This window comes from Protopterus annectens, chromosome 4.part0, assembly GCF_019279795.1.
Source record: "Protopterus annectens isolate FY-2018-M chromosome 4.part0, PAN1.0, whole genome shotgun sequence".
NCBI lineage: Eukaryota > Metazoa > Chordata > Ceratodontiformes > Protopteridae > Protopterus > Protopterus annectens.
Window position 1 is genome coordinate 1,973,552,877 of NC_056733.1, and position 24,950 is coordinate 1,973,577,826.

Below are 24,950 nucleotides of genomic sequence, written 5' to 3' on the forward strand. Positions count from 1 at the left end.
ATAAGAACAGCCTTAAGCAACAGTAAAAAAGTGATGATTCCCAAACGCAGCAGCTTAATTTATAATGCAGCTCATCTATCAGAATCAAATGTGGAAAAATAAAATCTGATTTTAACTGTAATTCAGCAATTATTCTTGTTCCCAAGCTCAAAGATCCTTTTTTCCTTGGTTAGAGCTGTAACAATCCAAAGGTTTTACAATCCAGTAAGTTCTTGCATACAAATTTAACTCTCTCTCTCTTTAGAGCCATCTGAAATGGACACTGTGTAGGGGAATTTATAAGCTCTCCAAAATACAGACTTAGGATTTATTTCATGATAAAATATTATCATTGTCAACACAAACTGCTTATTTACAACTGAAAAAAGAAAATATACAGAGTGTCAGTGCTACCCATTTTAGTAGGGGATGAGTAGTTTAAACAACTAACAAATAATATTTCTGTCCCAAATACTGATTTACATACATCAAAACTACAAGTGTTTGTGCCCATTTGTGCCTCTGTGTGTTCCTAAACAAGTGTGATGTGGAATCACTAAGGTCACCAGCTGCTTCTTAGTCTTGTCTACCGGCTACTGGTTTGAGTCCACTGGTATTTACCTTTAAACAAACTACATGCATTCTACAAACAGAGTCAGTTGATGAAGCTGTGAAGGTTAAATCAGGAACAAAGTTAGAAAATAATGTTTAAGGAATGTATTTTCTAAATTGGACGTGAAAGCTGGTCATGTGTTTATACTGTAATGCTAATACACAGACAAAATAAGTTTCCAAAAACTACGCTTTCTTTCATACAACAGTTTTGTATTCTGTCTGACTTGTACAATAAGCTGGGTAAGTACACACTATCGTATACAGACTCTCTGACTGATCTCTGCAAAACAATGTGGACTTAATAGCTCAGTCTCTAGTTAGGGCAGCATTTACTTTGGTCCCCTTACGTAGACAAGAACCCTAGACACATATGCAGTTCGACCCTAGAAAAGTGTAAATACATGTACCAAAGTTATTTGTTTTCACTGCTAATTTTTGGGCCACCTGCCACATTTCATGACATATACCTAGTGTACAACCACGGATATTGAAAATCAGTACACAAAAGGAAAAAAATATGCAAGCCAACCACAATGTTATTATAGCAGCAGTATTACTGATTGTGGAAATATTAGTATTAATTTTCTACAAGACAAATTATTTGAAACAGACATGACTAGGATATTACAAGTCATATTAAGGAGATGAGCTTACTATAAAAATGCAAGCATACTTACACACAAACAGTCACAAACACATGCTTTTGTGAAACTTAATGATTCCAGTACCACAGACCTCAACAAGAATTTGTCACTGAAGAATGCATGGTTAAGACATGGCTTCCTTTTTAAGTTAAAAATAAGAAAACACTGAAATCTGCTGGTTAGGGGGCCACAGCATAGTTGGTGGTTTGACTGTATCACAGACAAACGTAAACTGTAGCACATGATATTAAAAATATGCTCACACATTGGCTACAACACTTTTGATGAGACTGTAAATAAATAATGCAGACAGCACACAAAAAAAATGATAACTTTGTTAAATTTATTAGGTGATTTAAAAATAGTTATGTTATATAGACAGAATAATACAAATTGCCAAAAGGTATAAAGATGCTTTCTCCAATTAGAATTCAAGCACATAAAACTGGTATACTGTCAGGCAGCCTAATGATTCTTATATGCAAACCCATGGAACATATCATAACTGACCTAATTGACTATGATACCTAATATCTTATTAGACTTGAGCCCTCCACACCAGTTTGACCTTGTCAAGGGTAGATCTTGTCTAACAAATCCTGTAAACTTCTTTGAGAGTGTTACTCAGATAGTAAGCTGTGGTCAAGATACCTGCAAAGCATACCCTGGCTCCACCAAGGCATTTAATACCATACCACATACAAATATAATAAACAGGTTCAAGGAGCTCCAAAATAACCTGTACATGATTAGGTTGAATGCAAACTGGCTTAGGGACAGAAGTCACACAGTAAGAGTAGTGGGTACATCCTCTGAAAGCATGAAGGTAACCAGTGGAGTCCCTCTGGGATCTGTACCGGGACCTTTGCTACTCACTCTCAACTTCTCAGATCTCCACTTATCAAATATGGATCTTTGGATAACATAGTTTGAGGATGGTTGCATACTAGGAGTCATCATCAAGTCCCCACTGACATATATAGCCATCAAACAGGGGTGTATACCTGTCAGAAGTTGGTGTACAAAAAAAGGGCTCATACTTAATACAGAAAGTGCAACATTGAAGCATTTGGTAATGAACCACTACCTCCAATGTTTAGCATAGATAACACACCACTTGAAAATTAAAAGGTAGTGAGAGACCTAGGTACTTGAGTGGATAGTTCTCACATGTTTGGCCATCATGTTGCAAAAGTGGTTAGTATATCCTTTTACTTTGCACAGGTCATAGCAAAAGGTATTTCTTCCAGATCAAAAAAGTCCTCACATCCTTGTGCATCGGAACTGTTCAGATCCATCATAGAGTACAATGCACCTTTTGGGATGTACCCTACTAAGTGTATCAAGTAATATGAAAGACCCCAGAGGTTTGTAACTAAAAAGATCATGGGCTTAAAAGACATGAACTACCAAGAAAGAGTGCAGGTGTTATTTCTATACTCTTTCATATAGACTCCTTAGGAGCAATCTGTAACTTCCATATAGGCCTATAATATATCCAGTAGTTCAAAAACTTGTATACTTCTATAAATCTAGCAGTCCAGCTAACACTAGGGACAGCGCTCTAAATCTACTGCAACAAGTAAGACAAGGAGGGATAGCTATGTCACACACTGCCTATCCCTTCACTAGAACAAACTTCCTGTCCCAGTTAGGCAGTGTGACACTCTGTCTGTCTTTAAAAAGGAAATGGACATCTAAATGTGTATTCATAAATTTTCCCTGGTGTGACTGACCTGGCCCTCCTTGAAAAGGGAGGCAAGACCTAACAGTGGGTACTGTCAAGGCAGAAATGGCCTCACAGCTCAGTTGCCTTGTAAATCTTGTGATCCTATGTTAGGCTCTGTATCTTCTGCACAGTTATATTAAGAACTCAGTTTATGAGCTGGGCCAAGTCTCAAGAAAGATTCTGTGCCCAACCTGATGAAGCAGTCACAGGGTACAGCCAGTTTTGAGGATGAAATGTCACAGTTATTACAGAGAAAGACAGTACTGCAGTGTAGATAGGATGGTGCCCCCTACTGCGTTTTAACTAGCTTCTACAGTCACTGAGGAGTTTTTTGAAAGGTGGAAGGTGGAAAGTATAGCAATTATGCCATATTGCCTGTCCTATAGGAAGGGAAAGGCTTCTCAACAAAAGCTACACCCCACAGTGGAAACAAAGGACTCCCTCCCTCCCTCCTCCTGCAAGTTAGTAGGGCAAGCACAACATCATTCATTGGCTTGCTTGCAGCATCACTGCTTCCAGGGCATAAGAAAGCAAAAAAAAAAAAAAAGAACTGTTCAAACATGATGGTTTAACTCAGCTTGTAATACTGGCATTGCCACCCAGTGGGGAAACTAATGGATCAGATAAGCAAAGAGGGGGGCTTGATAATCTATCTGGATGGAGACGGACAAAAAAATAAAATAGCAGTTACTAGTGAATACTCATAAGAGAAAATTTAAACTCATACCTTTGGCAACAATGAGCAGTCCTGGCCAGATTTCAGTAGTTATATTTCAGCAACCCGTCAAGAAAGATATTCTCACTGTCCATTGTGAAGTGTATGTTTTAAAGACACTGTGCAATAATTTACTAACACTGAGAAAAATTATAAAACATTCTTGTCAGTGTCTGTCTGGTAAAGCGCCATTGATGTAATGTTATAAATTCAGGTCAAAAGATTAAAAAGGTTCAGATTTAGGACTGGTTGCCAAATTAAATAGAGCATTTTTTTGTTTTAGCCTAAATTTTAATCATCACTATATTTTTGCATGATATTGGTGAGTGAATCAGCTATGACCCATGCCAAAGGCACACAGAGCCAGACAGAAGATCAAAAGAAACTAAAAACAGCAACTGGGATCAAGACAATAAAATATTTATAGTGGTCTCATGGCATACAGGGAAAAATCTCTTACTGCGCCCTAGATGACCTATGTTCAGTTAGTAGCACTGAGCTACAGGGAAGGAAGTCAGTCAGCAACCAATGTTGGCTCACCCAACTATGGGGGAGAGAGGCAGCTTAGCATCTCTGCAATAAGCAGCATATGACCTTGAAGAACTTCATGCTGCTTAAGCACGGAGCCGCTTAGTCAAGAGGTTTTTGCAAGTTCATATGTACCTCCAAAGGACAGTAATCATGGAGCTGACAAGGCTGCCATGAGAGAGAGAGAGAGTTAAAGCACACATCCCAGCAGCAGTATGACTCTGTACTAAACATCCTTGCTCTCCTCATTGGCTTGATGTGTGGGTCCACTTAAGCCTTGGGGAGGGTAGGGGCTGTTGGGTAGACCAAGTAAATGAGGAGAGGAGCTGGTAGCAGTTGATGATCAACTGTGTGGAGGAAAAAAAACAAATACAGCAACTGTGAAAACACCAGTCCATCTCAAGACAATAAAAAATATCACACAGTGGCACTCAATACACATAAGAAAGGAATTCTAAAACTCAGGAAAGTAACTAAAGTCATTGACATTACTAAAAATAAAGTATACAAATAGTCTTTTTCAAAATTTAAAGAGTAACACAACTAAAATCATTTCACCTCCAGACTTTTTAGAAAAGATAACCTGGAACTCTTCCACATCCAACTTACTATTAACAAAACCCCTTATCATATCAAAAGTACAGGATACACTATCTCACCCTTAGCCCATATTTCCTATGTAGCCATTATGAAGTCCCTATGCAGTAAGGCAAATACTGTCCTCCTAGAAGACTTCAACTATCCCATTCATTAACTGGAAGATTTATATGTCCTCAAAAATGTAAGTCTATACACTTCTGGACATCATTGACACAAACTCTATGGACCAGTTAGTCCATACCCTAACATGGGGCAAAAACATCCTGGACTTGGTCCTTACTAGTATGGGAAAACTTTTCTCCTCACCAAGTGCAACCTTCTCCCTTGTCAAACAGGTCTACAAATCAGTTTCATTCACCTTAGAACTGAAGCCGGAAGCATCTGCCAATAGCTCAGTATTCAGAGATTATACCAAACCTAATCTACTAAAACTAAGTGATGACCTGGGTAAATTCAAAAGCCTCTTTCATCTTGTCAACCTCACTGCTTATTGAGAATCCTTCACCGCCAAATTCTATAAACATGTAAATAGCTGCAGAGATATATCTATCCCCCTCAGAAGTAAATGCATTGCCAAATTTTAAAATAAACCCCTGTGATGGAACCCTAATTCAGACAGGCTCTATAATACAAGAAAAAAAAAACTTTGCTTTCAGAATGCCAGTAATACACTTGCTAGACTTAACAACGAACTCCTAACCCTGAACAAAATCAGCCAAAGCCAAATATGAGGTAAATACAGCCACCTAAGTGAAGGATAAAAACAAAGCCTTCGTTACCTATGTTACATATGTCAGAAATAATGTGCAACACTGCCCAGAGATAATACTGAATGATATCACATACTGTTCTCCAGAGGATATAGCCAATATACTAGCAGACAAATTTAGTTCAAACTTCACTGCCCCCCCATCTTCTCAGATTACATATCTACATATACACCACCACGGAAATCTTCCAAGAGCAAGTGCTCAAGGGGCCAGATAACATACCTGGATGCCTACAGGTTAGCCCGAAATATGACTTCTCAGACTCCCTACAGAGGTTATTCAGTATCAGCATCCAACTAGGCTTTCTGACAGATGAATAGAGGACAGCAACAGTCATGACTTTGCACAAAAGTGAGCATCAATGGACCAGGGTAATTCTAGACCCATAAGCCTAAACAGCCTCATCTGTAAAGTTACAGTAAGGATCATTATAGAAGTAATAAGCAAGCACATAGTTAACCTACAAACTCTTGACCCAAGCCAGTTTGTATTTATCAAGGGAAGATCCTACCTAATTAATCCAGTCAACTTCTTCAAGAGGGATACTGAAGCAGTGGATGAGGCCAAAATAGGTACACATATCTAGACCTGGTGAAGACATTCAGCACCATCCTACACTCAGATCCTGTAGATAAGCTCTCCCAGCTAAATGTAAATCCCTGTTTAACTCACTGGATAGCAAATCGGATCACAAAACACAGGAAATTAGGGTGTGGCTCTACCTCCTCTAAGACATGTCACTAGCACTGTACCCAAGGGTTCAGTATATGGACCACTCCTCTTTGGTATTTCGCTGAGGTCAAAGCAAATTGTTAAGCATTTAGGGGTTTATGGCTGACCAGGTTTGCAGATGACTATAAACTTGGTGCCATCATAAACTCCCCAGAGGACACCAAAATCTTCCAAGAGGTCCTTTCCCAAATCAGCAGCTGGTGTCAAAATCATGGACTACAACTAGATGAAAAGAAATGTTTAATAGTATCCTTCAACAAGCATGATGTCCCTTGTAACTATCGTATTGACAATACATCCATGAAAGTTGATATCACAGTCAGGGATTTGGAAACCTATGTCAACAATGAACTGTCCTTGGATCATCATGTATCTTCTATTGTAAGTAAGACTTTTTCAGTGCACCACTTATATCTAAAGGTATGGTGCCTGTCTGGGTCACGAGACATAATCATTCCACTTTACTCAGCTTTCATCAGGCTAACCAGTGAATATAATACCTCATTCGGTAGTCACCTGCCCAACTACTTGTCACAACTGGAATAACCACAAAGCTTTCCCACAAAAAAAAGGGCCTACATCACAAAAACTATATAGACTGTTCCAAAGTCTTGTCCCTTTACTTAGTATTATACAGATTAAGAGGTGGCCTCTGTCTTGTGTACAGAGCTTATTCAGACTCTAGTCTGCTAGACCTACTACACATTCACAAGACAAAAGCTAAGATGAACATCCACTTAAGCAATCTCAGTCTCTTTTACAACATAAATACATGTTGGAAGGATAGATATGTATTACAGAGAATATCTCTTCTATAGAACTGCCTTACACTGCACATAAAGCAAAATACTTCTCTTGCTCTATTCAAATTTAATGTGGACAAATGGATGGGAAACTGCAAATTTACCTCTGGTTTAGCACCTATGTCCCTTGTGAATAGAGGCAACAAGTAAACATCCCGGCATTTCCTTCTTCTGCCCATCTCTAGGTTTTCTGCATGCAAAATATAAAGGATAAAATCTTCCATGGGAATGCAAAGCTAGGCTTCTTAAGATCCTCATAAACCAACAGCCTAGTTAAATTCCTCTGAACCTAAAAACAGTAACAAAACCTAGCAATGCTTATAAGTACCTACAAACACAAAACTGCAGCCTGTATCAAGGACACAAATACATGATGGAAAGAAATTCTGAGGCTGTTTAAAATATGAGCAAAATGTCTAGAAATTAAGTACCTCTAGAAAAAACAGAAGGACAGATATAGATTAGCCATTTCTGTAAAGCAGCTGCATTTGTAAAAATGCACGAGATACTGTTTCAGTTTAGTATTAAATATGGGAACGTCAAGCTTGTTTCTGGCATATGCAGATTCATTCTTGCAGACCTATTAAATATTTATTTTATTATGTATTTATCTTTATTTGTCTTTGTTTACCAGTAAAGTCCAACTGAGTAATACCCATTTTCAGCAAAGGCCGGAGGAGAAAAGGACTATTTGCTTACATTCCATTATACTAAGTTCCAGTAAAACACACTGTAGTTACATTTCTGTTTATACTTATACACAAACAGTAGTTACATTTATTCATTTAACAGAGGTAGAAGTTACTAAAGAGAAAGCCCTCATGCAACTTTGTGGATTGTACAGGCAGCAGTTACGAATAAAAATTGTTTTGTCATTTCAGTGAGAGGTTGACAGCGTTCTGTTTAAGGAGAGTATTTGGAGAGTATCATATGGTGAACCCAAAGTCTAAAAGTTGAGATGAGCATGTGCAGTACCGGGACAGATTAAGGTGTTGCTTAAATACTGATTTAAAACTAGTGAGTTTGTCGGAGAGTTTTACTTGTGTAGGGATACTATTCCAGGATTTAGCAATGTATTGAGAGTAAAGCGAGTCTGCTGTAACATTCTTTGACTGATTTGTAAGTAATAAGAATTTGTTAGAACAAAGGTCCCTTGCTGCTGGACAGTAGGGCAGGAATAAGTTTTGTAGTGCAGGGCATTTTTCTGGATGATTAGTGAGTTTATGTGCTGTAGTTATTTGCTAATATGTTAGGTAGTTGTGCATTTCAAGCCAGTTTAATTGCTTTAAGCTATAACAATGGTGGATCTTATGAGGGAAATTGGCAGCAGATTTAGCTATTTTATTGTAGTAGGAGTTAAGTTTTTTCTTAGAGTATTGGTTAAGTTTGTTTTTTCTTGCAGTGTCTGTAAGGAATTCATTGATCCTATAATTGAAGCCTGGTTTCTGGTGTGTACTGTATATTTAATGGTGTGCAATATATGCTGGTCATATGTCAGATTGTCATTTATTATAATGTCTAGAAGTTTACTGTGAGTTACAGTTTCGATGACAGTATAATTTGCTAGCTTTATGGCAAAAGATTGCGTTTGATCTTGACAATTTTTGTAGTAAAAAGCATTAACTTAATTTTCTTGGGGTTGGGTAGGAGGTTTTATTCTTTGAGCCAGGTTTCTACAGAGGAGAAATATTTTTGGGTAATGCCTTGGAGCTTATTTATTGTTGAGGCCACACATATTAATGTTGAGTCATTTGCATACTGAACTAAACTAGCATGGTGAGTGGAGGTGTGGAAGCCATTAATAAATATATAATGTAGGAGAGGGACCAGGATAGAGCCCCGAGGGACACCTCTAGTAATTGGTTGAAAGGATGAGTAGGTTTGTTGCCATTTAACTGCTTGTTCCAGACAGGTAACTAAGAAACCACAACAAGGAGTATTGTGAAAGTCCTACTGAATAGAATTGAACAAGAAGTTGCTGGTGTGAGACAGTATCAAATGCCTTTGACAAGTCTAAGAATATGGTGGACACAAGCAGCCCATTGTTTCTATGTTGGTTTATTAACCTGGTAAAATGTAGTTCAGCAGTATTGGTGCTGTGCTGAGGCCTAAAGTCATGTTGTGTTTCGGAGAACAGGTTATTTGAGGTTAGGTGTTCCATCAGCTACACATTGATGCATTTTTCTAATATTTTGGAGTGGGGAGAGAATCACTATTGGTCTGTAGTTATTGAACTCTATAGATGTGCCGCCTTTGTGTAGGGTATGATGTAGGACCTTTTCCACAGTGGTGGAACATATCTTTTTGCAATGGACCTATTAATTAGTATGGACAAAGGGAAGGCTATGACTTCTCCAGCCATTTTTAGGTAGTCTGACAGCAGAATGGAAGTTTTTAGTTTAAGAAGCAACTTCCTTACGAGTGAGGTAGGTATTGGGCTAAAATTGAAGAGAGGGTTGTTTTGATTGGACAGGGATGGGGGGGCAGATGTATTGGTGTCTAAGAGAGATAATATTGATTATAAAAAGTAGGAATTAAACTGTGTGGTGCTAGAGTCTGTTGAATTGTCTGTTTTTTAAAAAAGGAGTGATGGTCTTGCCTGGATGGAGTAGTTTATTTAGTTGTTGTTGTTTGTCTTTCGGCTTTCCCAGGTTAGGTGTCACCACAGTGGAAGTCCAGTCCGTTAGTGACTGGCAGTGGATTTTACGATGTTGATTTGCCAGCCCGATGCCCAACCTTCAAAGAAGGCACACCCATTCACGCATGCACCTACCTGTATGTCTTTAACGTCATATGACCATGGGGAGGACATGCAGATCCACACAGAAGGCGCTCCTGCCGAGAATGGATGACCAAAAATGTCTTGGGTTGTTTTTATGTTTGTCTTGTAATTTGGTATAGTATGTTTGCTTATCCTGTTTGACATGGAGTTTTGCAAGGTTTCTAAGATGTCTAAATTGCTGGAAGGCATTTTGAGTTCTGTTTTTATACCAATTTTTTCCAGACTTTATACCTTTTTATCCTGATTTTTTTTTTTTTTTTTGTCAGATACATGGTTGGACTATACTCTTTTATTACGTACTGGTGCTAGGTTATTTAAGGTCTGTAAGAATATGTTATTAAAGTGTTCTACAGCAGTATCTAGCAGCATCGTTCTAAGTACATTCCAGTTATATTGTTTTAGTGTTTCATTAAAAATGTATTTGCTGAAATTGGCTGTACTTCATGTTTGATTACAGATAATATTTTTATCTCGGTTGTGGTGAGTTCTAATGGCATATGTTGGCATGTGGTCACTTATGCTATCTAAGAGGCAGCCTACTTTTGTCAGTTTGTCTGGTTTGTTTTTTAGACACCAGTCTAATGTTGAGTGTATCCCTGAAGTTTTCTTAATTCTAGTAGGTATGGTTATTATTTCTTTGAATTTGTACAAGTTTATGGATTCAGTGGGGGTAGTAGAATTTATGAGTTGCTAGTCTATATATAATTCTCCAAGTATTACAGTTTCATGGTTAATTTGCTGGGATATCAAATACAGGATGCTTTCAGTAATATCAATGTTATTCCCTGGTGGTATATAAATTGCTGTTAAACATATAGTTTTCCATTGTTGATTTTTAGGAGTGTTATTAAAAGTTCAGCATTGTTAAATGTAGGTATTTCCTGTGGAAATAAGGTGATGATTCAGGAAATGTTATCAATGATTTCTACACCACCTGCACGTATGTTTTGTCTGTCATGCTTTGGTATATTGTATCCCTGGGGAGGGGTCTCATTATCCTTTATTTCTTTTTTTAACCAGGTTGCAGTAGCTATGACTACATGAGGAGTGTATGTGGCAAGGTAGGCATACGTCATGGATTTTACTGCACATACTTCTTAGGTTCATATTAAGTAAGGTGAGTTTGCATTTTTTGTTGAGAGGTACTAGGTGATTTGTTTATTTTGGGATTGAAATGGATGGCTTTATGAAGAGTGGGACCTGGGTTGGGGTGAATATCTCCATTTTTTAAATTGACATTTTATTGAGGGAAGAGTGTAGTCAGTTATATTTTGGTGTTGGTTTGGTATCTTGTAAATGTTAATACTTAGTTTTGAGTTATTTATAGATAAATAAATCAGATATGGTTTGTTTGTAGAGATATGGTGTTATGGAGAAAGACAAACTGGGTAGATGCTGATATTCTTTGTGAGGACTGGTTGACTGTGAGGACTGGTTGACGTCCTAAGTATTGGAAGGAGGTGGATATGATAATTGGTGATGAAGGCTAGTAGAGTGAGGAGGAATAATAAAATAATCTGAGTTAGGGACATCTTATTTAAATTGGGTTTTATCTTTGTTGTAAATTAGGATTAAAAGGAGATATTTCCACAGATAAGGCTCATTTTTTTGTAGCTGCTGACAATGCTGGATTGTAACAATCAGCCTAGTAGCAACAGAGGGTCAGCAATCTGAGTCAGCTTAAACTTTATTTATATGGGTATTCAACCACAGTGGTACGTTTTTAAATTTCTCATTATATTTTCTGCAGATAGGGACACCCTTTATCAATATAACTATTTCAGTGGGAGAAGTCAAGAGGTACAGATAGCACATTTAGCAATAGGATTTCTTGAAGTAGGATTACAGCAGAATTTATTTAGGTCACCCAAGTAACTACAGAAGGTTTTCTTTTGAGAGAGCTTTACAGTGGAAATACTGCCAGTTTTACAAAGTTAAACGTCATTAAATTGTGGTCTGATCTAATAAGGTAAGATGATACATACTGATATGTACAAAAAGTGGCCATATTTGTGAGAACTAAAATGAGGATACTGAGGGCCTTAGTGGGAAGGTTAATTATTTGTGAAAGAGAGCATTTATAATATCAACAAAGTACTGGGCATGCCTACATTTGGCAATGTAAGTCATCCAATTTATTGATAAGCAGTTGAAGTCCTCCAGTAAAAAGGTCTTGGATTTTTAATGAGAATTTCAGCTAATGCACAAAGATAGCTATCATTCTCCAAACAGGACATAGAGAGTGTTCTTTAGCTAGCTATGAAGTTGCAATTAGTCTTGATTATGGTGAGGTGGACTTTAGGACTTCAAATGTGGTATCCCAAGGAATCTGTAATATATCCTTTACAAATAGCAATACTTTCCCTCAATTGCCAGTAGGCCTGAAGGTATGATAAGCATTATACCCATAAGATGGGGAGTGCCTTCATTACTCTAAGACAATGTTTCTGTAACTACACATATGAATGTGTTCAAGTTACAGGACAGCCTAAAGTTCAGGAATTTTTTTTGTTAAGACTTCTGGCATTGAGTGCTGTCACATAGAATTTAATAGGTTGGACTTTTTATCAGATGGACTCTGCCCACACAAGGCATTATGGAGTCAGACAAAGCTTTAGCCAGAAAGCAAAAGCCTTTATAAAAGAGGTGCAGACCATCCCTGGCAAAGCAAAAAGGCTTGTCAGCCATCACATACCAAGCTAACTTGTACTAGATCCAGAACTCCTTTAATAACACAAGGAAAGCTATAATAAATTTAAAAGTGCTTTTTCGTCAGCATGAATAACTAACTTCTTCAGAAAAACAATGAATGAATGCTACAAGCATTGAAGATTCAAATTAAAACACATGTTGCTACGTAAGATGCTGAACAACTCACTCTAAAATTAAAGGAACATATTCATCATACACATAACATTAAACCTAAAAGGTACCAACAATAAAACATGTATAAAAAATATATAAAATATATATATATATATATATATACTCTAACTATATCCTAATAATGAATAATTTAAACATTAACGTAAAACCATAACAACTCTGAAACATTATATAATCATTCAACAAAAGATAATAGTAAGTACAAAAAATAGACAATGCAATTGTGTAAAATGTATTGCCAAAATCAATAGTTGGCATTTCATCTCTCAAGACTTTTAAGTTTTAACAAGCTTGAGATGGAACACGAGTCATTAATCCCTGGATGACTATATGCATTTAACTTAACCTGCCAGATTAACTCAGCTTCTTCCAACTTAAGGGGTCTAGGTCCACCCCTATTATCACAAGTGACCTGGTCTATTACTAAAAATTTAAATGTATGGTTGTTAAATACAGAAGTATGCTTAGCTAGAGCATTTTCAAGTTTACACTTTCTCATAGCGTATAAATGCTCATATATTCTGTCCCTAAGTCTCCTTTCGGGTGTTTTAATTTGAATCTTCAATGCTTGTAGCATTCATTCATTGTTTTTCTGAAGAAGTCAGTTATTCATGCTGACGAAAAAGCGCTTTTAAATTTATTATAGCTTTCCTTGTGTTATTAAAGGGTTTTGCTGCCTTTGCACCCGTTTTTTCTTTGTACTAGATCCACCTAGAATGACACCTTCTACATAGCCAATTATTAATGTCAATTATCTTTTCTTTGAATCTTGGAAGCATTCTGGGTGATGGCAAAATACCATTAAAGACAAATGTCTTTTCTGCCTCAGAATTATAAATAAATTATGTAAAAATAGGAAATATTTTAATGTTTATAAAGAGGTCTCATTATGGGGAGTGATGCCACCAGATGCTTCTGCATTTACATCCTACTGACTCCTCTAGGTATCAAAAATTGCTTGTTCATATCTGCACCAATTCCAAAACCATACTACATATAAAATATTAAAAGATTTCATCTTAAAGCATACACACTAGCAAACTCAGCTGAATTAATATTTGACCTCTATCTCCTTCAAGTAAGTGAAATAAAAAAACAAAAGGGAGCCGTGCTACACAAAACGATGCAAAACAAAAACTAAAAGTGCGCAGGACAACACACAAAGTCCTGTAAGTTACTGTAATCTTTAATACTATACTCAGACCAACTCAAGCAAGTAAAAATGTTTTTACTTACTTGAGTTGATCTGAGTATATTATTAAATGTTACAGTAACTTAAGGGGTTTTGTGTGTTGTCGTGCACACGTTTAGTTTTGTACTGCAAGTAAGGAGATATTAATTTGTTCATATCATATTGATTTATATTGTCATAAATGTCATGTTTTTATCTATATCTTAAAAACTAGGGGAAAAAAAAAACAGAACTGCTTAGTCTCATATGAAAGCTCTCAGCTGGATGAACAAAATGCTGCCTTTATGTGTGTAACTTGAGTTGTTGTCTAGATATTATAAATTTTCAAAACATTATAAAAATAATAATTAACAGGTTTACGGTGACATATAAACTTCAGTTTAAGACCTAGAACCTAAAAAATATTACCAGTATACAATAGTTTGTGCTGAAGAGTTTTATCATTTATGCTTGTTTAGTAACCTGTATGGTTTCAGAGATATGAACATTTGTCTGAAATATGAATATATAATTCAATTAAAGTAACAAGCTTAGGCTCAGCCTATTGGAAGTTACAGTGCAAACTTCCTGAGCTTCATTGGAGGGAATGAGTTAAGCGCACACACAAGCAAACTAACAAAAGAGCTTAATAAAACCATTAGGAAGCTCACAGGTAAGTATGAACTTAAAATAGCCACTAAAAAATAAACCTAACTATAATTCTTTCTTTAACTATTTTAGAAAGTTAGAAATTAAGAACCAACAATGTTTGGAAGCTAGTCTGCAATACTACTACACTCGCTGATACAAAGGAAATAGATAATATCCCAGCTAACAAATGTAGTGCCAATTTTATTCCATCCACAGTGATAGATATTCCATAAGTTCCACAATCCCAGCCACCCCTTTTAATTACCATAGAGTAAGCTTTTTCAGCACTCTCAAAAACTAAGAATACTTTATCCATAGGCCCTGATAACATACCAGTTCACGTGATCATCAGTGCCAAATATGGCTTTTCTGAACTACTACTTAACCTCTTTAATCTAACCATCTCCACTGGATACACTTCTGAAGCCTGGAAATCAGCAATTATTAATGCCATTATACAAGGGACCATGGTAAAGAGAGACCCATTCGTTTCACAACCCTCATATGTAAAGCTATGAAATGCATAATGTTAGACTTCATTAATCTGCACATTAAAATATAATAACCATGGACCCTCCTCAATTCAGCTTTGTCAAAGGAAGGTCCTGCCCCTTTAACCTCATTAATTTATTTGAAAAAGTAATTGAAGTAGTGGACAGTGGTTATGTAGTGCATACAGCATATCTACACCCGGTGAAAGCTTTTGATACTGTTCCCTGTGCAGGCATTATTAAAAGACTTTCAAATCTAAATACAACTACTTATATTGTGAAGTGGCTAGCTAACTGGTTGTCTGTCAGACTCCATGTGGTTAGAGTTGCAGGTGTCACTTCCGAAAGCAAAGAAAAGTTACCAGTGGATTACCACAGGACTCTGTTTTGGATCCTTTCCTATTTGACGTTCATTTCTCAGGTCTTCAGGCCTGCACTCCTGGTCTTTTGTTAACTAAGTTTACATACAACTGTAAATTTGGTATTGTTATTTGATCTTCAACTAACTCAGCTGTTCTAACATGAGTAAGAACATGTTAACGATGGGTGCAAAGACAATGGTCCCCAATTAAATGTTAAAAACAATGTAGCATAGCAAATTTTGGTAAACAAAATAGTTTCACTTATCAGATAGGAGATACACCCTCCAATCTGATACTGTTGTAAGGGATCTGGGCACTCTTGTTGATTATTCCTTAGCCTTTAACCTTCATATCTCCAAAGTAATTTGGAAAGCCTTTCATCTGGCTCATCTAATTTCCAAAAACATTTCACTACACCCAAAAAAAGTCTTAATTCACTCTGTGACAAAAGGAGATACTGCCAGCACAGCTAGCTGGAATTTTTTAAGTAATTATATGTCATTGGTGAATACTGAAATGATTTATGCAAGATGTTTGTGTTACAAATGTATTAGAACTGAATTTCATGTGATTATCAAACTGCTTGCACAGACGTGTGCTGAAAAGGTATTTGCAAAGTGTTGTGCATGAAATGTAACCACAGTGTGCCATACTGGAAGAGAACAGAAATGTACATGCGCTATTATAACTGTTTAAATGTATATATTTTAACAGTGGAACCTCAGTTCAGCAAACTTTAGAAAAATATCTGAAATTAAATTACTTTATAGGCTATGCAATAGCAGCTAGAGACACAAAGTCTGTACTAGGAAGCTTTCTGTATTGTCCTTGGAGTGAACTAATTGTTACTTTTCAAGCATGAAGGAATTCAATTGTTTTATGACTTCCAACATCTGCCAAAGATCTGAGGAACAGCCCTTGTCTGTATATTTTTACAGGTAGATGTTAAATGCTGCCAGCTTCTAGCAATGGGGGTTTTGGCCTGGGAACTAGAAGTCAGATGACCAGAAATGATGTCATTCTTCAAGCTATCCCAGCAGTAATATTTTAGATATTAATTTGAGAAATCTCTTGGCGAGATAGAGCATTCAGTATTCTGTCTTGGACCTGACAACAAGAAGACCCATTCATCACACATCAGCCTTGCTCTAATAGTAAGTTACTATGGAATAGTATAATTCTCTTAGACAAACTCAGAAATATAGTAAAATTTAGTTTAGATGTTTTTCTTCACTTGTGGAGCGTGTACTACAATGTTATTTTAAATATTTCCTGTGGTTTTGAACTTTGATGTCACTGTGAATTTATATTTCATACTGTCTTGTTCTTTTATTATTTATTGTTAAATATACTTAAACCTTTCATTGTGGCTGATTTGTGCAGAGGTATTTAAGTTTTGAGAGTACTTGGATATTTATTTGGTGACACTGTGTGGGCCACTCCTAATAGCCTTGCTCTTGGTCAGACTATCATTTGTGTAAATATTAATATTACACATTAAGATTGGACACCCTTTGTTAAGGGCCTAAAAGTAGCTGATAAGGAGTGACTGGTGGCAGTGAAAACTCCCTTATAGTCTGGGCAGAAGGGGGCACAGCTAGTAAACCTGTGCCAGACATTTCCAGGTGTGTGTGTTCATAGGTTCATAGATTAGTACTAAGCTAACTGCCCTTGTGAGCCATTTTAAGCCTAGCCAATTATCCCTTATTAGACTCAAACCCTGCACCTTGTGTTTGTAAGGCAAACACCTTAACCATTAGGCCACCCTCCCAACCCATGTGTGTGTGTGTGTGTGTGTGTGTGTGTGTGTGTGTGTGTGTGTATGTAAATCAAACCTCAAAGAGTGTGTGTGTCAGTTACTTGGGCAGGGACACGAAGCACTGGTTGGACAGAGAGGATGCTGGTAGTCTTTGCTTGGTCACTCACCTGAGATCTCAACTCTATAGCTGTACCAGTGGAGTGTCTATTTGGTGATCTGGAGAAAGAGGGAGAAACCAGCCCTGGTCTGACTGTAGTCTCTGTGTGTGCTCTTAAAGGAAATTGCACTTGATGCAGAAAGCAGCATCTAATAATACTGTTTGTGTACTGTTATTCTATCAATGAACATTTCCCCACTGTTACCAGTGGTGAGGACTGAGGCTCCTTGATTACTGGTCCAGTGGAGGGTCATCACATCCCCTTTACTCACTCATTATTGAATATAATGCCCCTTTTGGCGTGTACTTATCTAAACATATCACTCAACTTGAGAGAAGTAGATCCATAACTAAAATGATCAGTGGCCTCAAAAATCATAGTTACCAGGAGAGACTGGCAAACCCTCTCTTTGTACTCAGTCTCTTATAGACTTTCGAGCCATTAAAAGATCCAACCCTATTTGACGTCCCATTCCTTCACAAAATTAATGGTACCGCAAATACTTGGTTAAAGGAACTAAACCTTCATTAGCAGATAAATTACATACATTGGCCAGATAGATTCATACCCCAGTTTATCCCTTACCTCTGGAACAAACTTCCACATCATGCCAAGCAGAGTAGCACCCTTGCCACCTTCAAGGTAAACCTAAGTAATTGGTTGAGCAGCCACATATTCTCCCTGGTGCATCTAGTATTGCCCTGCTTTAGACCAGGGGGAAGTTCTGAATAGTTTTTTTTTTTGGCTAGGGTTGAAATGGTCTTCAGGCTGATTGCCTAGTACTTAGCTATGAACCCATGAGTTCTGTAGAATCATGGCTGTTGACATTACAGGGAGCCATCTCGCTTTCTGAAGGAAAATATGATGGTGCTCCCTATTATCAGAAATTGAACAGAAATACCAATTTTTTTCATTAGCATGGTTCAAAACTACATAATATTAAGGGAGGAATTCATTGCCAGTGCAGGTAAAGCATATTCCAATCTAGGAATCAGAGCATAACTCCAACAGCATGCCATGTGTCCATAGTCCAAATGTTAGCTAGATGACAAGTGACCTTTAACTGACTTATAACTTTAGCTACAACTATTTACAGGATATATTGTAATCAAGCCTCAACCCCAGTCATTTATAGTTGTGAACCTGCTGGATGTCATGTAAGATACATACCAAATTAAGCACTGTACTGTATAACAGGATCTGATCAGTGATGAATATAGTGGGGCAATAACCTTTGGATGACATGCCTTTGGCAGGTTCCTATTACATTATCGAAGTTCTGAAACTCCGAACACCATAAGGTCGAAACCATATGTTTGAAGTTTCAGAAAATTTCGATTAAGTAAAAAAAAAAAAAAAGAGAGAGAAGAAAAGAAATAAAGTCTTGCAAGCAGGAGGGCAAGGCCTCCTGCACCCCCACACCCTCTTTAAATATACCAACTCCGAGATTGCAATATAGTGCGGAAAGGAAATATTTCCCTTTACTGCACTATAGTGCGATCTCGGAGTTGGTATATTTAAAGAGTGGGGGGTGTAGGGGTGCAGGGGAGCTTGCCCCTGCTTACAAGAGTTACTTTCTGTTTGTTTTTATTTTTTTCCGTTGTTCGAAATTATAAAACTTTGAACATACAAGTTCAATCTTGCATTGTTCGAAGTTTTATAGTTTCGACAACATACTAGGAACCCGTCTTTGGCAACTAGTTGTGCTAAGCAGGAGGATTTAAAGACATGGTTACCAAATGATGATCAAAGGAAAGGAAAATGTTGACCCAAGTGCCGAGGTCGTGGACTACATATTTGTTTTGTAAGGGTGTGTTATCTGTACTGTACATTGCATGCAACGTCTGATTTCTGAAAGGAAAAATACACTTTTTATCATTCAGTTTTAAGCCCATTTTTCATATACCTTGTACTAACTAAAATAAGTTCTTAATAATGGGTTGCGATATCTGAAGTGGTTCAAAATATTACACTAACTTAGCAGTAGTCTGCAAATATGGTTACCCAGAAGTATTGGTTATCATTTTTCAAATCAGAGAAGTAAATACTAGACAGGAGTGAACCCATCATAGATCCCTGGAGGACACCAGTGGCTTCCTTAGAAATATTCAGAGAGACATGCACCACCACACAAACTATGTCGGTTCTGTCTTTCAGCCAAATGGGAAGCCATATTTACTTTGTTTAAGAATGATGTTTTCTTCACACTTCTGGCATGAGGTATTGTATCAAATGCTTTTTTCAGATCAAGATAAACTGTATGAACAGCATGACCACCACTGACAGCTTGTATAACCCTCTTAAAGAAATGAACATGGTTTAACAGGCATGACTTCCCTTTGACAATGCCAAATTGTTGGGGGTCAAGGTTAATATGGTTCCCAATATCACAAATGAGACTGGCTATGATACTCTCCATAGCTTCATGACAGTAATGCACCAGGATTTGGTTAAATAGCTTGTTACTATGCCAAAGTTAAACAATTTAAGTAGAGAGTCATCTTGTTTGATGTGACTTAAGTCTTCATGTATGATATCAGAACCCACTGAGGAAAATTTTCTGGTTTTTGCTAACACTTTAACATGTTCTTCGCTAATAAGAGTAAGGAGATATGGGATGAGTGGTGTTGGTATAGGTGTTTCTTGGATTCAGTTTGTAAGGAACTTGCAATGTCATTTGTGTTGGTATAGGTGTTTCTTGGATTCAGTTTGCAGGGAACGTGCAATGTCATTTGTGTTGGAATGAGGAGTGCTATTAAGAAAAAGTTCAGAGTAATGCTGAGTTTTATTCCATGGTTTTCCAACATAGCTAAAGAAAGATTTGGAGCTAATCAGCACTTATGGATTGCTTTACTGACCCTTAGTGTGCTTTTCATTTTCTTGGAAATATGTATACTGTTCTCATTTCCAAGGGTTCTTGCATTACTGTACCAATTATGGAGTTTTATTTCTTTTAAGTTTGACACTTGACCACCAGAAGAGGGATGATTTTAAATTTCCCATTATATTTGGGACTGATAAATCTATGCATTTATCTAAGTGTACTAACAAAAACTTCTTAGTGAAGCTGAATACTCTGTCAGAGTCAATTGTAGTGATACCATGAATACATTTACAGATTTCATCACATAACTGGATAAGATTCACCTTTTTGAAATCCTTAATTGCTAGCATGGGGAATGGCAGTTTTCAGAGTAAATGTCACGGGTTTATGATCCAACTTAAATGGAGAAAAAGACAGTGGGGCTGGAACAGGTGCAGGCAATATTGATGAAGACTCTAGTGTGTTCATTATTTGGTCCATGGCATTCTTATTTATCAAATCCAGAAACTTCTGGACATACCCTAAATTAGAGACATAGAAACTCCATTAAATGAATGCTGGTATAAAAACCTTACATTTCTCTGTGACTGTGATCATTTATTCAGAGCTTCCCTGTGCCTGACTTGAACATCTGTGACTACAAGACTTGGATTGCTTCTAAAACCATCTATGGACTTACAAAGCTGATATAATTATTTTTTGCACTTGCTCTAACTAACTCACTGCTGTTTAACACTTCTGTGCAGCATTTATTGATTTGGTTGAATTTATCTCTGTTTTTCAGCCTGCACTTATTCAAGAAACACCACCAGTTTGTTACTGCACTGTTTTTAGGTTATTTTAACAGTATTTTAATATTCCTAACCTCCTCTGACACTAAAAAAGCTGTTCTGACTTTGACAAAGTTCTCCTGAGTTTGTCAAAATATTTCTAGGCTTTGCAATGTTTTTCTGTGTTTATAGAACTTCTCCTACATTTGCACACTTTCTTCTGTATTTGTGAACATTTCTCAGGGTTTGTGAACTTGCTTTCAAGGATTCCTGATACTGTAGGAGATCTGCCTCTTGTTCTAAAGCATTTGTTACTGCACTTGAGTTCAAAAGTAGTTTGTTTTACATTAAGAGGGTTTTTCTGCACTCTGGTGGGTGCAGAGGGCTGATTCAATGCATCTGAGTTGGGAACTGCTGATGAAAGGTTTATTGTGTATTTATCTGATTGCCTTGAGGGCTTAACTGCTGATTCAACCCATCCAAGTTGAGAACAGCTGGGGGAAGGCTTATTATGTGTTTACCTGATTGGTCTGAAGACTAAACTGTGTAAAAGCCTTTCATTCTCTTGGTATAAAAGCCTTACATTTTTGTGAGACTGTAATCATTTATTCAGAGCTTCACTGTGTCTGGCTTGGACATTTGTGACTACAAGACACTGAATTGCTTCTAAAACCATCTGTGCACATATAATGATGATATAAGTATTTTTTCACCTGCTCTACCTCAGTGCTTTTCAACAGGTCTGTGCTGCATCTATTTAGTTGAATTTATCACTGTTTTTCAGCCTGCGCTTGTTAAAGGAACACCATCTGTTTGGTACTGTACTGGTCTTAGGTTGTTTTAACAGTATTCTAATATTTCCTAACTGCCTCTGACACTGCAAAAGCTGTTCTGAGTTTGCCAATTTTCTCCTGAGTTTGTCAAAATATTTCTAAGTTTTGTGAAGTGTTTCTGTCTTTGTTGAAGTTCTCCTATGTTTTTCCACTTTGTTCTGTATTTGTGAATATTTATCAGAGTTGATGAACTTATTTCCAAGGATTCCTGATACTCCCAGGAGTTATTCCTTTTGTTACTGCACTTGAGCTCAAAACCAGTTTGTTTTACATTAAGAGGGTTTTTCTGCACCCTGGTGAAGGCAGAGGTCTTATTGAAACCATACAAGTTGGGAACTGCTGGTGAAAGGCTTATTGTGGGTTTACCTGATTGCTCTAAGGGCTTAACTGCTGTTTCAACCCATCTATGTTGAGAAGTGCTGGTGGCAGGCTTATTGTGTACTTATCTGATTGGCCAGAGGGCTTAACGGTGTAAATGTCTTTCATCCTGCTAGTATAAATGCCTCACATTTGCACATTCTTACCCATGACTTGTAAATAAGCAAACTTCTCCAGTTTAAAATGTTCTATGAGAAATGCTCTCCACAGTCTTCTACTATTCAGAGCTGCTTGATGAGCTGACAGTTTGCGCAGAGGGCAGCACCACTGCAGGCTATCTAATAATATAATAATATATTACTAAACATTCTCGCATAGACCTTTAAGTGATTTTACCCTACTCTTTCCATGTTCTAAGAATGTGGTATATTGGATAAGCGCTTCTGGCCTGGTGGATAATGGCATCCTGAAGCAGTGCAGTAACTGCCTCATATTCACTGATGACTATTTAATTTTAGAAAAGACAAACACAGTGTGTGACAGATGAAGAAACACAATTTCATTGGAGGCAAAGCTTTTATGTATACTCATGAAAAATGCAAACCAGGTTGTCAGTGTTACACCCAAAACATTCACTATCACCACTAAGGAATAAACACATAGACCCACATGTGCAGAGGTACTCACTTGTAATCCACCCAAACCTCCAAGATCTCCTAAAAGAATCTCTCAGTTGCCATGTACACATTCAAATAAGACAGCATCTCACATAACACAACTCAACTCTGAAAATAACAGCAGCCCCGCTTCCAAGTCCATAAGGAAACATATCCCACAGCCAAATATTCTAGTTATGAGCAATCAGGTAAACACACAATAAGCCCCAAAACTTGGACCGAACCATAAAAGGAGGGGGAGTATCAATATTCGTGAAAGATACCCACACCTCCAGGTTGGTGGTACAGCACGAAGCATCAGAAACTATCCATGTGCAACTAACAGTGGGTAAAACAGCCTTTCAGTTTATAGCCTGCTACAGACCACCCTCCCAAACCCAGGAACTCCACTCGGCCTTCCTGAGAACACTGGAAAATATGAAGGTCTCTCCAAACACCATTATATTGGGTGACTTCAACTACCCAAACATAGACTGGGAGCATTACTCTAGCTCCAACACCCTAGCCCAAAGGTTCCTAGAATTTATAAACTCAAATGCTATGGAACAACTTGTTACCACTCCCACAAGAGGGGAAAGCATACTGGACCTGATCATCACCAACATGGGGACTCTATGCTCCAGACCAGAAGTGTATCCCTCACTGGTAAGATCAGACCATAAACTAATCTCACTGGATATTCACATCCCGACCCCACCCCTGCCCAGAAAACCACAGTGAAAACTTCTCTAAAGCAAATTTCACACTCCTCAAAACCGAGGTGGAATCCTTCAAAGCCCCCGGGCCTGTGGAAAATACAGCCCAGACCGCAGAATCCTTTATAAACGCATTCTATGAACACCTTCAGGAATGCATGGATCATGCAATCCCAAATAAAACCAAGACCCAATCCTCCAAAGGCAGACGTCCTGTCTGGTGGACCCCAGCCATAAACAAACTATACAATAGAAGGAGGAAGCTACTACATGATAGAGCAAAATCCCAAAAAGGGAAGGCATCTCTGATCAGTATTAGCAAAAAATTATGGACGTTCATAAAATCGTCTAAGGCCAGCTTCAAGAGAAAAATTGCACAGGACACTAAGGATAATCACAAGGCTTTCTTTAGTTATGTTAGGAACCTGGGTGGGAATTCCCAGATATGCTCAGAATAAGGCCAAAATGACAAAAAATACACCGAACCCACAGACATTGCCAACATCCTAGCTGACAGGTTCAGCGCAACCCCCCCCCCCACCAAAAGGGCAAATATCTTTCCCAGCAGAGTGCTGCCCCCCTGACATCTCAGATGCTCAGGTAAGAGCCGCCCTCTCCAAAGCAAAAAACACAGCATCAATGGGACCAGACGGTGTCCCGGGCTGCATCCTACATGAACTCCAAGAAGAGCTAAACCCAAACATAAAACTACTGTTCAATCTCAGCCTTACTACAGGATATGTACCCAAAGAGTGGTGTACAGCAACGGTAGTCCCTCTCCACAAAGGTGGTGCCTCAACGGATCCTGGAAACTATCGCCCCATAAGCCTGACTAGCTTGGTCTGCAAAGCTATGGAAAGGATCATCATGGACCTTATAAATAAAGATATTGGGGACCTACAGACACTGGATCCTACCCAGTTCGGCTTTGTTAAGGGCAGATCCTGCCTCTTAAACCTGGTCGATTTCTTTGAAACAGTCAAAAAGGCCATTGACGAGGGGAAGGTGGTCCACACAGCCTACCTGGACCTCGCAAAAGCCTTCAATACAATACCCCACTCGGGCATTATAGATAAGCTCACCAGCTTAAATATAACCCCCTATGTCACTAGATGGGTTGCAAACTGGCTCAAGGACAGAACCCACATGGTTAGAATTGCTGGAGCCATGTCAGACTCCAAACCAGTTACAAGTGGCATCCTAAAAGGCTCAGTCCTGGGACCTCTCTTGTTTGGTATATATTTCTCAGAGGTACAGGCCAACATGGAAGGACTGTGGCTGACCAAGTTCACAGATGACTGCAAACTGGGTGCCATAATCAACTCTCCAGCCAACACAAGCATCCTCCAAACGGTCCTCATAGAAACAGACAACTGGTGCTAGAGCCATGGCCTCAAGCTAAATGCCAAAAAGTGTATAGTCATCCCCTTTGGCAAAAACAAAGTGCCCACAAATTAC